This window comes from Passer domesticus, chromosome 1 (assembly GCF_036417665.1).
Source record: "Passer domesticus isolate bPasDom1 chromosome 1, bPasDom1.hap1, whole genome shotgun sequence".
NCBI classification, from domain to species: Eukaryota; Metazoa; Chordata; class Aves; order Passeriformes; family Passeridae; genus Passer; species Passer domesticus.
Window position 1 is genome coordinate 16,884,195 of NC_087474.1, and position 15,597 is coordinate 16,899,791.

General features: G+C 39.6%; 1 protein-coding gene across 4 annotated transcripts in view; it reads right to left on the minus strand.

Annotated features, from left to right (window-relative positions):
• The window catches only part of KIAA1217 (KIAA1217 ortholog), a 355,102-nt gene that overhangs the window by 288,411 nt on the left and 51,094 nt on the right, over window positions 1-15,597 (minus strand). For 2 of the 4 annotated variants that reach the window (XM_064407727.1, XM_064407734.1), the window contains one exon: window positions 5,688-5,783. The exons of the other annotated variants lie outside the window; for them this stretch is intronic. The gene's annotated coding sequence lies outside the window, so the exon portion shown is untranslated. The remainder of the gene's footprint in view (window positions 1-5,687; window positions 5,784-15,597) is intronic. 4 annotated transcript variants of the gene reach the window in all.

Sequence of the window (15,597 nt, forward strand, 5' to 3'; positions counted from 1 at the left end):
TTGTCACAGAATATTCCATGACTCAGGTGAGATCTTTATCTCCTGTAGTGATGCAATAGCTCCTTGCTGACATGACTGGAAGCTAACTATCAAATAAATTACATTTTTAACGTCACAGTACTTATTCTTTGATTCTTCCTGGACACCAATTTATCATCATAATGAAAAGACTGAGATGCAATTTATAACCAGACAATTGGCCAAGACAACCTCACACAACGTCACCATTCACATCATTATTGGTAAAGCTGGAATGAGTAGCAATTCACATATTGTTTCTTTGCCTAAAATTCTTCCTACACAGATAATTTAACCCTTCCTTAGACACCCTGCCTCTCTGCTGGTCTTTGAAATTCAACAATAATAAAGCCTCAACCTTAGGTGTATGCCTTCTGTCATGCTGTAAAATTTCCTTCTAGATTTTAGGAGACATAAACATTTACAAACCTTCACATGCCTTCTTGAAAACACCAGAAGCAATTTGGTACAACTGAACACAAATCCCTTCCCACAGTCAGGTCTTGCCACCCTCTCTGCTCTACTGAGATAAGAGTTCAGATAGGTGATTGCCCTTTCTGGAGGATAAAGGAGACAGACCAACACATGGAATGCTTGTGCAAAACTTTAACTCGAACAGCTCATGACAGCATTGGAGAAGTCACCTGGGAGAGAGCAGCTTCCTTCCAAAGGGAGGGCAGACTAAACATAGGTCAGAAAAATTTCATCTCCCAAGTCATCTTCCCCAGTCCCCACTGCTCCCTTTGCCCCTGAGCTGCAAGGTCCTGGGTGCTTTCAGCAAGACTTTTTGGGCAGGACTTCCATCACTTCCTGCCTCACAAAAGCCCCCAGCTCTGGCAGGGCCAGGGTTGTCAGAGCCCTGCTCCACCTCCTCCCACATTTTAAAGCTAATGCCTGATTCAGAAAATGGTTTTCTTTAAGAAGTGCCAGAAAGTTCATTTATATGTGATTATAGTTTTCTAAACTCCTTAAAATTCAGAAGTTGGAGCTAATTTCAACATTAATTACCTAAATATTCAGCCAAATTGCTTGCCTGCTCCCAAGTGAATGGGTAAAAAACCAGACTCATCTCAAGGTTTGCAAACATAATTGCTTTGGCATCCATAGCTGTGAAGTAGTGACAGCTCCTCATAACATAAAATTGACTTGAATATTCAAAAGTTTGACTTCAGGGATCACTGGAATTAATGTAGTTTTCCTTTTTTGGGGCTTTTTTTTTTTTGTGTTTAGTTCTTTTATGAAGTAAACTGGACATTATGCAAATTTTACCCAAAAAATAGTTACACAGAAAAATTACATACACAAACATAGATAAATCTATCTCATCAACAAAAGTTATTAGAAACTCAAAACAGGCAGCTAGACTCAGAAGCAGGAAGCAGGTTAATGTTTAGGTGCTTTTCTAAATACTTTTGAAGTTCACTTCCATCCTTTAAATATAATTTCTCTACCTTCCAAAACAGCTATGAGTGGTACTTCCCACACTTTATTTAGTACTTGGCCATGAAAACAGAGGAGCAAAACATGCACACAGCCCCCTTTGAATTGGATTTTAATCCATAATTATATCCCCGTTAGAAAATATTCCTATTGTAATGTGTATTAAACTTTCTTTCATCTATTTGTGTGTGACTTCTGTCAAACATAAACACAACTCTGTTATTTCAGAGCAGCAAAAGCTGTAATGGTTGAAAAGCACATAAAAACAGACCTCTTGTGTACACCTGCTCCATGTTTCTGCTTCAAAGAAGGAAAAATGAAGAGTTTTCTTCTGCACAAAAATATACTGTAAACAGTGCAATTGTTTGACAATTTTGGCAGGTATAATTTTGTAAGAAAAGCAAAAAATATCTTAATATATCTTAAATTGCACAGCTGTTCTGCTACGTTGAAAACTTCACGATAATTCTGAGGCTGCTGCGCCTATTTTCTACAGGAAAAAAAAGTGTGTATATACATAATTATTTCATTCGAGTCCTCACCAATTAGCATCTCCTCTTTCACCTCCCTGCCGCTGATTAAAGCATCACTTCTTTTCCCTAACCTACACTACACACACTAAACAAAGCTGTGGGTGCCTAAATGTTCTCCCACTTGACGTGTCGGAGTCGTTTTTAACGGTTTCGTTTACAACTGAACGCCTGTAATTTCCCACCATGTCCTGAGGCACTTTCCTAAACTGTGTCATTATCTCGACAAGTCTTCAGGGATAGGGCTAAACAAGGTTTAAAATGTTATCTACAGGGGTCCTGCGGGCTTCTTAAAGAGTTTTTCTAGTTATTTGGGTGCTTAATATCAATGGGGGAAAGTGCTTTTATTCTTTTTCATTTGGCATTATCTTTCCACCACCACGTATTCTCCACAACTAACAAAGTTATTGCCCACTTTGATTTGTAGAAAACCAGCAAATTTTTATTGCCTCTTGTATCTTCTAAAAATTTCTATAATTAATTTCATAACACCCCCTTTCACAGAACACATTTTTCCCTGAGCACTTCCAAAATCACTGTTAGGAAAGCTCTTCTCACTTATTATATGTTTAATCTTTATTAAACCTTACCTCTGCTAAATTTTACCAGAGTATTGTAAAAACTTTCAGAAATGGAAAAAAAAAAGAGCAAGTTCCTCACATCAGGCTACACATGACGCAAAATGCCCTTGAGTAATTTTTGTTACATTAATTATACAAATACTTCAAGTTTACAGGAGCAATTTTTTCAATTTCTTTTACCTCTGTTCACCACCATCTTATTCAAAATGACAGCCATTACATGTCTCACTGTTCCAGTAAAGGGAAGAAATCTGTAACCACACAAAAAGCTGTACTTTTTTTCCCTCCCCCTCCTTGAAAATGCACTGCAGAACTACTCTGAACATCTGGGCATGAAATGGAACTGCAATGGTTTTTGTAGTGCAAACAGCTCAGCAGAGTTACTTGTCTTCATTTTTGTCTTCTTTACAAACTGACAGAAGTGGGGATTGTGTCTTCAGTCTTGGAGATACATAGTACATGAGCACAGGAAAAATAAAGAGTGACTCCTGCTTCTGGTTTTGATTGAATTTGTGGAGTTATTTCAAACTAATAGGGTGACCCACAACTTTTGGCCAGACTTTTGGTACCTGGGAGTCTGGCCACTTAACATTAAAATCTGTCAAATTATTGAAAATTGCAATCAAGAGATAATTTGAGGTTAGAACTCTGGCAGAAATAGAAATGCTTCTTTGAAAGACATCTGCACTTACAGGTGTTCCTGTCTGTTTTTTGGTTACATGGATGGGATTAGGCAGCACTCACTCTCATAGAAGATAATACTTTCAAGTCCTTAAGCTTTTAAGGCATAACCATCAAATGCTTCAACTTTCTCTCTTGATGTGAAGCATGAGTAAGTCATTGGATGACCCAACAGAGATAAATCAGGGTAGCAGAAGAAAGAGGCTCAAGGGCATTTTGCATCGTGTGGAGCCTGATGCTCTGGCTGACACAGGAGCAGCTGCTTACACAAGGGTCAGCACTGATTTTTGTGAGTGGGCTCTGGCACAGTGTGGAGCTCCCAGGCACACCTCTGGGTGGCTGGCACCGAGACCCCCTTCTCAGCAAGCAGGGGTTGGTGGTGTCCTGGAAAAACTGCTCAGAGTTGGAGCTGAGCAGAAGACTCACACTAGGGGGTGTCAATGCTGTGCTGCTGTGAAGGCCAGGAACACAGAAATCCTGCACAGCCCGTAATATCTGTTCTTTTCCAAACTCTGCAACAAGCACCCGACAGCCTCCCGTTGGAGAAATATGTTCCCTGTGTTTGTGTGCTAACTTTGATAACAAGATGCTTCTGTAACTTTGAAACATGTCAAACCAGAAGAACAAGCAAGATTCCAGTCAGCCACAAACCAAACTGACATCCCAGATACCATCTGGCCAGAAAGAACATCACTATAATTTCAGTCTATAAATTCTGGATTTGTACAGTGGTAATGAATAAAATTGCTTGGCCATATTTTATTTTCAAAGGTAAAACTTATTCTTTGCCACATTTTCGTACCTACTGAGATCAATAAAATCACTAAGTGAGAATTAGCAAATAGTTTTTCAGGTACAATACAGAATCATTTTTTTAATTCTCTGTTCTGGTTTGAAGAGACATAAATAATAAAAACATGAGAATTAATAATGGAAAATTGAATATGGATTCCAGCCTTAGACAGCTACATCTTTCTCCCCCACATAAGACTACTTCTAGCATATCTCACTTAATAAAACAGAGATAAAATGTGGGAAAAAGACCACTATTCCCATAAATTTAGTGATACTGTATCATAATTCATAGAAGATTAGTTGATTAATACTCAATTAATTAATAGCCTGGTTAATAATAAATAACAATGAATAAATATTATTGGCAAATCGTCAATAAGCTGGTAAGACAAATCAGATATTTCTACACTTCATATTTAGACATTTTAGTTTTCCTAAGTCAGACAACTTCCCTTGACTACATGATAAAACCAGCCACAGCTAATATAATTTAAGGGTTAACAGTCTGACTCTGAAAATTAAATTATTAAATTTATTTTTGTAGCAGAATAATTTCTTCATTAAAACACATAGCTGATTTAAGATGAAAATTGATTAAATATATAGTTGAATGATACAATTACGATACCACAAGTCTAGAAACAGAACACTAATACTTCCAAAATATTTCCAGGAGAGCAAAATATTACCATGGGACAGAAATCCACAACATTTTTGCCTTAATACTACCAAAACAGTATTACTTCTCATAAGATTACAGATTAAATTAAATTTGTCCAAACTAATTTTTTACCTACAATAGGTTGTCTTACTCTTTAGAATGGGATTTTGGAAGGAGGTTCAAACATTTCCTATTCTTAAGCTCTTTAACATTAAATTTTATTTATAAGGTAATAGATAAATGCATTTCAAGAGGATTCTTTGACCTAATTACTATGTTTAGTGAACTCTGGTATTTTTCTCCCCAGTTATTTATTGGTATCACAGCAGAAGCTCAATCAATTTCTTCCCTGTTGACAGAAGGATTAAATGTCTGTCTTGTACATATTCTCAAGTAGTAACAATGATCTAGAACATGATGAACTATATTAATTTATTTCTATTTTATCTTGAACTACTAAATGAATGGAAAGAAGAAAAACTGTAATTGCTGAAGTGGTTTCTGGAAAAGTACCCAATGGGGAAAGGACAGCCACTGACATGGACTTCCAGCACAAACACAACCAAGCAACACGGGGCAGCAATGAAAGCTGTGGGTAGATAATTACTGGCAAGCAGAGAAAAAAAGTGAAGCCCCTTTGCCATTTAGCTGAAACACCAGGTCAGCCTCCCAGCTGTGCAGCTGCTCAGAGCCCTCTCGGAGCATTGGAGAAATTCCCAGACGGGGATTTGCTCCATAACCTTCCCTGCAGAGTCCAATGCAGGAGGCATTGTCAAGCTCAGCCACAGAATTTACTACAGAAAGTGGAGTCACCAGGTACAACCCAAGCTGCCACGTGGAGAGAACAGATAGCATAAATCACCTTCAGTTCCTACTTTGAGTAAATCGCTTTCACCCATCTTGACATCCCACAAATTTGTTTTGCAAAGCTGGAGTTATCCACAAGTGATCTATCCTGAACAAGCTGAAGAACAGCCATACCTGCTTGTATAGAGAGTTCTCTCCAGACAAGTCACGTTGCTTTCCACTTGTTAGTGCTCCTGCACAGACTCATGAGCTCCCAAACTCTTCCAGAACCTGGTAAAAAGTTACACCCAGGACGTTAAAATAATGAAAAAAGTTTCCTATGCTGACTGCTGAGGTCAAAAATATTTCTGTGTGTCACAGGACTACTGACTGATGCTGACAACTTGTACCTAACCATCCTTGAAACACTTGCTGGGCTAAACTTTCAGCATAATGATTTTATATATGCATTAAAAAAGATGTTGTAACAGTTCATCACAAGCTTCTTTCTGCTCCATAACAGAATGTGAAACACAGGAAATGAGAAGTCAATTGCTTTTCTGTCCATAGATGAATGAGCAAGATGCCAAGGTTGTGTAACAAATGCAAGGCATTCATTCCTTATAAATCAGAATATACAGATTCACTATTTGTGCATTCCCTGAAGTGGCAGAAAGGCATGATACATTTCAAGGTAACACACACTGAATTTGGAAATCAGTCTAAAATGTGGCTACTAACAGGGGCATCCAGATACTCACCTTCAGAAGGACTTCATGCATCTGATTTCTTCTTCAAACTCCTCCCACTTTCATTATTAAACACTGACTTTTAAAATGCAATTTACTATGAGAAATAAAGGCCGATATTGAAGAAAACAATTCTTCAGCAAGTGTCTGCATTAACTCACTACTCAGGGCTTTTAAAACATGCAGGTTTCACAAGGCTTTGCCAGTTTGGAAACAGCCAAATTGAAGTTTTCAAAGTACCTTAGCTCAGTAGCAGCCCCCAGGGCACTGGGAAACCCCCACTGGGATGTTTCAGAATCCAACACCAGCCAGGAGAATCACAGGCTACAGCAGCCAAACCTCTGCTAGGAGTTCACATCACCACAGGAAAGCACCCACTCAGTTTCCAATTCAAGGGCAATTTTAGAAATTAAGTAATTTTAAATCTATAGCAATAGGTGCCCAATAAAAACTAAGCAGGAGCTTATTATATGTGTTCAAAGGGAAATATATGTGACTTTTACACAAGAAGATTCTGACACCCAACTGAAAGCCCAGAGCAAAGCCCAGCTGGCTGCCTGTGGTCTGGGGAACTCTGCCTTGGCAAATCCATTCCCAGAACACATTGGAGGGGCAAAGCTCTGAGCATTCTGAGACCAAATTGCTCCGTGTTTTGACAGACTTGTTCCATCCTGCAGATGCTCATGATAGACCCCGAGACACTTCAGCATACAAAGCAGAGATGAGTTTAATACTCAGTGGGGAACAGCAGGTGGCTGTGTGAGGCGGAGAATTTTTCATTAATTCCACAAAATGGTTGTAAATGTAAAAATGTTTATATTTGGGTTCATGTGATGGTGGTTTGAGAGAGACAGGAACAAGCCAAGTAAAATCTCCTGAAAAAAAGGTTGCTGAGATTTTGATGCTAGTCAGAAAAAAAGTTCCAAATAGTGACACTATAAACTTCTTCAAAAGAGAAACAGACCTTCATCTCTATTTTGTGATAGAAGAAATAGGTAGAACAAAGCACAACACAGCTTAGCTCACCACTACAAATATTAAATTGTAGGTCTCTGGTCAACATTGTCAGAGGAAAAAAAGAAGCCACAGTTAGAACACGAGATGGAAACAATTCTTTTGTAAGATATGAAACTAATAACCCTCAGGAAGTAAGCTATGTTTCTGAAAGGAAGGACATGAAGAAAACCCCTCTTCCCCATGTTCTCACCCACTAAATTCCTCCCTCTTCAGAGAGTGACAATTTCATATCAGACTACTTGTTCAAGTAGGGAAATCAACATACTGGCAGTTTCAATTCCACCAAGCTGCTGCATTTGAAACCTGTGGTTAGCACATTTTTTCCAACACTAGTTTTTCTTCAGAAACTGATGTGCAGAAAATACATGGCAAACCAGAAAATTTTCTTGGAAATACAATTTGTGTTTGAAGACAGAAAAAGTAGTTCACAGACATGCTGCCATGTAAATTTTATACGTGTGTGTATATATATATATATATCTATCTTTGAACTGTATATATATATATATATATACACACATATATGCTAACACATTTGAAACCTACACTTAGGGGGTTACTTTCTCCTGGACTCAAAACCCTTTACCTTTAGTTAGGAGAAAAAAGAAAAAGATGTTTTCATTGTAGTGGCATGTAGGTTTTCTGCTGCAGCCAGTCTGTATGACATTTCTTTCTAAACTAAAGTTCTTTTTTTGTCTTCAGGCTATTGTGTAAACATACACTCTGTGTTACAGCTGGTATTGTTTTCTACAAATGAATTCTGCTACTGCTACAGGAAGAGACAACAATTGTTACTTGGAGAGTGACCAAGTTGCAACTATTGCTTTAGTTTGGGGGTTTTTTTGTATTTCTCCTTCCATTCTTAGCTCAAGCTGTTTAGAGCAAAAAGGACTCTTCTTCAAAACAAAATCCAGATTTGAGGATGGGTACAAACTACTGTAATGTCTGAGTGTGTGGGCATCCTTACCACTCTTGTGAGACTGACAGGAGCCTCAGAATAAAAAGGATTTTAAGGTGCTGCAGTGAGTCCAGAGGAGGGACACGAAGATGATCAGAGGGCTGAAGCCCATCTCCAGTGAAGACAGGCTGTGAGAGGTGGGGTTGTTCAGCCTGGAGAAGAGAACGCTTCAGAATGTTCTTAGAACAACCTGCCAGTACCAAAAGGGGGGTCTACAAAAAAGCTGGACAAGGACTTCTAAATAGGACATGAAGTGATTAGAAGAGGGGAAATGGCTTTAAACTGAAAGAGGGTAGGATTAGATTAGATATTAGGAAGTGTGAGGGTGGTGAGGTACTGAACAATTTGCCCAGAGAAGTCATGAATCTGTCCCTAGAAGTGTTCACAGCCAGGCTGGATGGAGCTTTGAGCAACCTGGTCTACTGGAAGGTGTCCTAGCCCACGCCAAGGGAGCTGGAACTGGATAATCCTGAGGGTCTCTTCTAACCCAAACCATTCTTCAAATGTAGAAGACTATTATTTCTTAACCAGTAGTGCACAGTACTTGGAAAGAGCAGAAAGTATCTGGGTATGTCCAGTAAAGCACACTTCATGCAGCCACCTCCATTTCAGACAGATCTCCATTTCAGCAATTACTTTCCTGTGATTTCTCCTTCTGCAAGCCAATGTCTTCTCCCTCAATACCAGAAAGTTGCACCTTCAAATATGTGCTGGCAGGCTCTAACCTGCAGACCCCAAAATCAGCATCCCTTCCCATCAGACACATTCTCAGCTCAAAATTTATTAAAACCAAGACTGTTAAACACAAAGTTGTATAAAACCCTCCTCAATAAATTAGACATCACAGTCTGGAAACAGTTAACTGCCTTACTGTTGAATTAATGGTTTTCTTTTCCTGGTTTTCTCTGCCTGGGTCACCTTCATGCTGGCCATAGAAGAAAACAAGCCTTCTATTTCTAGACTGGGGAAAAGGCAACAACATAGAGGTATATAAAGGGAGGTTCATCTTTCTCTGAACTTCACGCACATGATAGGCAAGTGTAGACTCAAAAACAAAGCTGCTGCATGGAATGGAGACCAATATGACCATTCCTTAACATCAGAAGAGACTACCTGAGCTGCTGACTCCATCCCGAGCAGCACATGTGCCCAGACAGGAGGATGTCAAAATCCATCCACTCACACACTTAACTCACAGCATGAGCCCCAAACACTCTGCCAAACCCATGACCTATGACATGAAATGCTACCACAGTGTAAGCCACAAGTCTGGAAGAACCAAAGGCATAACTAACTAAGAACACTACCAGTAATGAGAATTTCTTTGGTTAAAAAGCTCAGGTGATGCTAAATGATAAACCACAATCCATATTTCAATGCACAATAAAGTTTAAAAAAAATCAGAAAGTAACTCCTAGATTAAAAGATCCAGTCCAAGTTTCCCTGTTTCTCCCTTTCTCACCACACAAACTCAGCTACCAGCTAGCATTACTACCTTTGCAATTGCAGCTAAGTCCCACTGTCTTGTACAGCTTTTCAATCACTGCATTCGAGATGACAAAGCAGTCATTTAAGAGAGAAGTGGTCACCTGCAGTCAGATGTGCAGGGTCACCATTGCCAGAGGTGACCAGAGGATCTATGCTTCAATCAGAGCCCATCCAAAAAGCTTTCTCACGAGCTGTGCCTTCCTAGCCAAGGCAGCCACACCAGATGGTGACTGCAGCCAGCAAAGCCAAAGTATTTCTGTAAAACCTGTTTGAGTATTTTGTAAGAATTACCATGTGATATCAGAAAATACAGCATGGCCAGTACCCACCCAAAACCCACAGGTTTCTGAAGACCTTTTGCCTGGCTCCTCTCCCAAGCCCTATTTTTGGACAGTTTACATCTGTCCACGAGGGCTTCAATAAGGATCTGTTTAATGATAAGGGCAAATATTCCTGAGTAGGTTCCCTCTTGTGGAGTAACTAGACATCCTCTGTGTTTTTCAAGGATATGGGGTAAAAATTCATCATTAATCCATGTGGCACTTTTTCTGTGGTGGGTGAAGCAAAAGGTTCCAAGTCTTTCTCACTCTGAAAACTCTCAATTCCTTCAGGTCCTTGACCTCACACTGCTTAGGCAAAAAGTTTCCACTAGATGGTGTGGGATATGTAGGACATGTAACTCTATATTACTAGTAAATACACATTCAGTAAATACTATTTCCCCAAGTTACAATTTTAATTCCTTTGCATTTCAGGGGAGAGAATTAGTTTATAGGAAAAGCAAAACACATACCTGAAAAAGCATTAATTCTACTGAGGATGCACGCACACTGGTTTTCCAGGAGGATAAAAGCAGTAACCCTGAAATCCTATTATCCAGTGAATTGCCTTAAAAATTAAGCATGCCATTATTAGAGTAGAAAAAAAATTAAAAACAAAGCCATTCCTTTGGAGAGGATAAATATTTCTTTTTTGCTCCTCTTAGGAAGAGAAAACACTAAGTCCAAGAGAATGCAGAAACCCCTGACATTTACTCAGTCCCATCTCAGCCCATATCAGAAGTGCTATTCTGCTTTGAAGATGTGACTTTCTTACTTAGGAATCTTCTACCAGGGGACTGATGCCACAAGTTCTCTGGCCCTTGGCTGTGTCAGCATGGCACACACAGAGCTCCATCCCTCTCCCTAGAGCTGTGACAGTGGGGTCTGGAGGAGGAGGGAAGGAAATTAATTATCAGAACTGCTATGCACATTTCAACACTGATGCTTTTGTAAGAATTAGTCTCAGATGATCTACGCAGCTATCACCAAGGACTTGATGAGGCTCAGATACAATATAATTGTTAATTAAGACATAATTTCTTCAGAAAGTTGCATTATTGAGTGAAAAGGAATGAACTTAGCTTGACTCTTGAATGAATTTGCAGAGTTCAGAATAAATAATAAAAAATAATAAGAAAAATAATAATCCTCACATATCTTTAACCTTAGCACATATTAAAATATAAATTATGAAGACAAAAACCCCCATTAAATCCTGCTGATATTTTTAGGCAATTTTCAGTGCTGAATTGCATGTTGAGTTTATACACTGTAGAAAAAATTGCAAGCAAATACACCTATCTAAAGCAGAAATGGATTCATTCCTCTCTAACTAATAATCAGAAATAACAAAATAAAGTCAAAGTGCTACAAGGAAAAGAAGTGGAAAGCCATCATTTTTTTTCTTTTGGGTGGAGCTCTTTGTGTCTTCCCTTTCTTACTTCCCTTAGCTTCCCAATTCTCACTCGAGTGTTTTCTGAGCTCTGTTTCTTTCTTCCTCAGACAGTTACTATTTTGCCTTGCAGTTTCCCTAAGCTGTTCCTTGGGAATCTCATAAATTTACATTTTTTAATTGCTTGGGAGCTACATTTGAGGGTCTTTGCTTATTACTTTATAACTCATTGCCAAGCAGGCCAGTTACAGACTCAAATGAAGAGGTCATTCAGCTTTATTTTTAAAAATCCATGAGGAGACAGTGATACTTATGGAGCCAGACTATCTGGCAGCAGATGCACAGAATTACTTTATCAGGAGTTCTTGTCAAAAAATGTCTGGAGTTTGTGATATTATACACTTCTAGAGTTAACTATCACAAAACAGGTAGCTCAGAAAAAAATAAGTGTTACTTGCCTATCCCACTTCAACAAAAACCCTGTGGGAAAAGTTTGTTCAGTATCCTCATAAATTATTAAAAGGAATGTTCCAAGGAAGGGGAAGAAAGGGGGAGGGAGGGCCAAAAAAGTAATTTCATAATAAACTGGGTTTGCATGACTGCAGACATAATCCATACCTGCCTCAGGGAGGGGCTGATGCAGTGCAGTCACCCCAAAACCACCTCTGTCCTACAGCCAGGTTGTGGCATGCAAATGTCAGGTGCTGGCTATGAGAAGAGCATCCTAAAAAGCCATCACCAAGTGGGCTACAGCTGCCACTCCTGTGCTAACAGGGAAATTCAGGAACAGCAACCACTATTTTTACCCTCCTGTGTGGTGCTCTATAGCAAACATCAAGTTTAGCCTGTCTTTGCTTCTAACAAAGCCAATGTAGAACCTTCTCAAGGGCTTCTGTGTCCCTGACTCTTACTGTCCTTTACAGGGACATCAATTACAGCCAAATTCCTACTCCCCTATATACAAAAGGTTTCCAGGATTAACTCCACCTATCTTATAGCTTCAACTAATCACAATTATCCCTAAAGATGCAGTGGTTTGTCTGTGAAAAACAGTAGAGGCATTTCTATCTTTAGAAAATCACATGTTAGAAAAAATGAGAGGTAAGATGACCTCACTGGGTAGCCTACAACATTTCAGTTTTTAAACTTTCCATGCAGTGGAAATTGCATTTTCAAGGGCCAGTCCCTGACACCATGGCTGGAGTGAAAGCAAAGGACAACCTCCAACCCACAACACTGAAGTGCAACACAACATGATTAGAGAGCATGGGAGAACAGATTTTCAGATAAGCGTTAAAGGACACTGAGAACAAGAAAAGATTATTACAGCAATTACTTGACACATAGGACAGCCCAAAGAGATGTAATACAGCCTTGTGCAATATGGAGAGAAGAAGAGACTAGTATGCAGGGAGCAGACAATAAAACTTCAGACAGAAGTATTAAAATAAGAGGTTATTTTAAATCCATACATGTTACTCTATAAATGACTTAATTACTGCAAAATATTATACTAAAATATAATTATTTCCTTCTTCCTATACCAGCAGTCCACTCACAATATGAGATGATACAGACACATAAAATCATTGACTTAATTTATTCTTGCATAAATCAAGAGAAAATCCTATCCACAGGACTAGAGCTGCCACAGAAAGGAGACAGCAGCAGACTTGTTCAGTATCAGCCTAGAGCATTGCATCAGCAGACTTGACCCAGCCTGAGGGCCAAGGCAGCAGCTTCAAGCACAGCCCCTTCCCAGTGCTGCACTCTGGGGCAGTGCCCACCTGCAGTCTCTCAGCTCTGAAGCCTTGCACCCCCAGCTCTGGCCCGTTCATACCCCGGAGAGGCTGGCCCCTTGCTGACTGGGAATCAGAGCTGGTTGTTCTGGGCCACCCTGAGCTCTAAGCAGCTTCTGGAGTTCACACCCATGCCCTGATCCTGCTTGCTTAGCTCAGGTGGAGCCTACAGGAGTGTGTTAGCTCAGGCTTGAAACTGGCAAAGCTCTATTTCATTTTGTGATTTGCTTTGCTGAGGTCTGGACAAGCTTTGGGGGTGCCACAGCACCAAGACAATTACAGCCACTGGAGAAAGAGCAGCTAACTAATCAAGCCCAGTACCTTGTTTCTCCTCAGAATTATATTTAGCTCCTTTTAATTTATTTGCTGAGTTCCTTATTACAAGCACTTGTATTTTTTGCCCTTGACACCCTCATTACAAAGCTACTACCCGGTATTTTTTTTAATAGATGTTCTTTTCCATTTCTATTTTAAAATGTCACTCAAATGCAATGTCCTTTTCTCCAAAATGTCTCCCTTGGCTTCAGATATGCATTCTAGATTTGTATGATTCCTAAGAGGGGAAAAAATAGACTTCTATATTCAAGCCACTTTTTTATCCAAGCAGCACAACCTATCTATTGGACTTAGATAAACGAAGGAATCAGATTAATGCAGTCTGTCCTTTCCAAACCCAAAACCTTACATGCATGTTTGTACATATCTTTCCATGCATTTTAATTTGTGAGAACTCAATCCAAGCTTATTTACTGGAGCCAGCTGTTTTAGTGGCCTCATTACTTCCCCAAACCCACATCTCAATAAGGTTGGGGAAGCTGCCAAAGGATTTGGCTGAATCTCTCACAAGGCCACATGACAAATGGTAACTATCATTTTATTATCTCAGTGATAGGAAGGTCTGGTTGAATTCTCCAGTTCTGGATGATTAAAGAAGAGTGGTGAGATTCTGCTTTCCACCAACCATGATAACGAAGATTTTGACTGGACATTCAGGCATTTCCTGAATGTGCAATACATACTCTGTCACCTCCAGGCTCAAACCCTGGAATTCTTGGTAAATCAGACAAAACCCCTGGGTATTCAAACACCAGATCACCTGCTGCCTGTTACATTCCTGAAACAAGAATTTGAGCCTCTGAACTTTGCACTCAGCCAGGACACTGCTGGTTTTCCAGCACAGCAGTTAAGTGAAGACACTTGCCCAACGTCACACATCACAAAGAGTGGCAACAGAGGCCACAGAGAGCTCCAAAGGTGCTCCCTCAGAGTTCAAGCTCTCTTCCCCAACACCTGAAGCTGACTGGTTCACTTTCAGACTGCAGAAAATCAGGTTTTTGATCAGACAAATGGGAATGGCCGAAGTTCTCCAAGAAACCCCAGGATGGAGTGCTCCTGAGAGAATATGTCTGCTTTAGTACCTGCTTTCATGCAGACAGTTGTTTTGTGGTGACCATTACTGCATTTCAGTGGAGAATTAACCCTACCTCGATATTCAACTGAAAGAAAAAGATTGTTCTTTGTTTTAATTATTTATTGATATTTTATGAGAAAGAAGGAAAATTACATATGAGAATAAAGAAGTTCAAGTTGCTTGACAGTATCAATTTTCTCCAGTTCTTTTAGAAAATAGTAATTTCCAATTAATTGCACTAGAAGGAGTCCAAATTATGAGAGCTTTGGCCCAAAACTTTATTCTGAGACCTGTCTAAAATGAAGCCTGATGTGCACTGCCTGCCTCTCTACAGCCTTCTGTTTGCAGGCCCTATCATTGTGTTTCCATCACTTCTGACATGTTACTTAAAGTGCTGCAATAAAAACAAGCAAGACAATGTGGGACGGGAAAGAACAACAACAGAGACATTTAAAAAGTCATGCATGAGGCAAGGGATGTCTGAAAGAGTAGGAAAATAAGAAACTGCTTCTGTGCAGAACTGCTGCTACTATAAGACAGCACATAACTATCACAAAATCCATGCAAGGCACATGAGATGGTTTCTAACTGAATTTCTCCTACCTCCAAAAAGTACTTCAGCTGACAACTTTTCAACTGCCTGACATTTCAAGCTTTTCCTATTACCTCAAAAAAAATTTACATCTCTGAGCTCCTATGGATGACCTTCCAGAGCACCAAGAGAGAGATTCTGTTAAACATTAAAGCATTTACATCTAAAAAATATATGATAGAATTTCTCTGATCCTTAGTTTTACTCACCATAACACTGAAAAACAGCTCAGCTCAGCAGCAGCTGTACACTAAGGGGAACCCCTACTCCACACCACCAGTCCAGGAGCCAGGAGTGGGCCCCCAGCAGGGACAAGCCTGAATGAAGTGAAATGAAAAGTCCGCTATTGCAAGATTTCCTGTAATTCTGGCAAGTCAT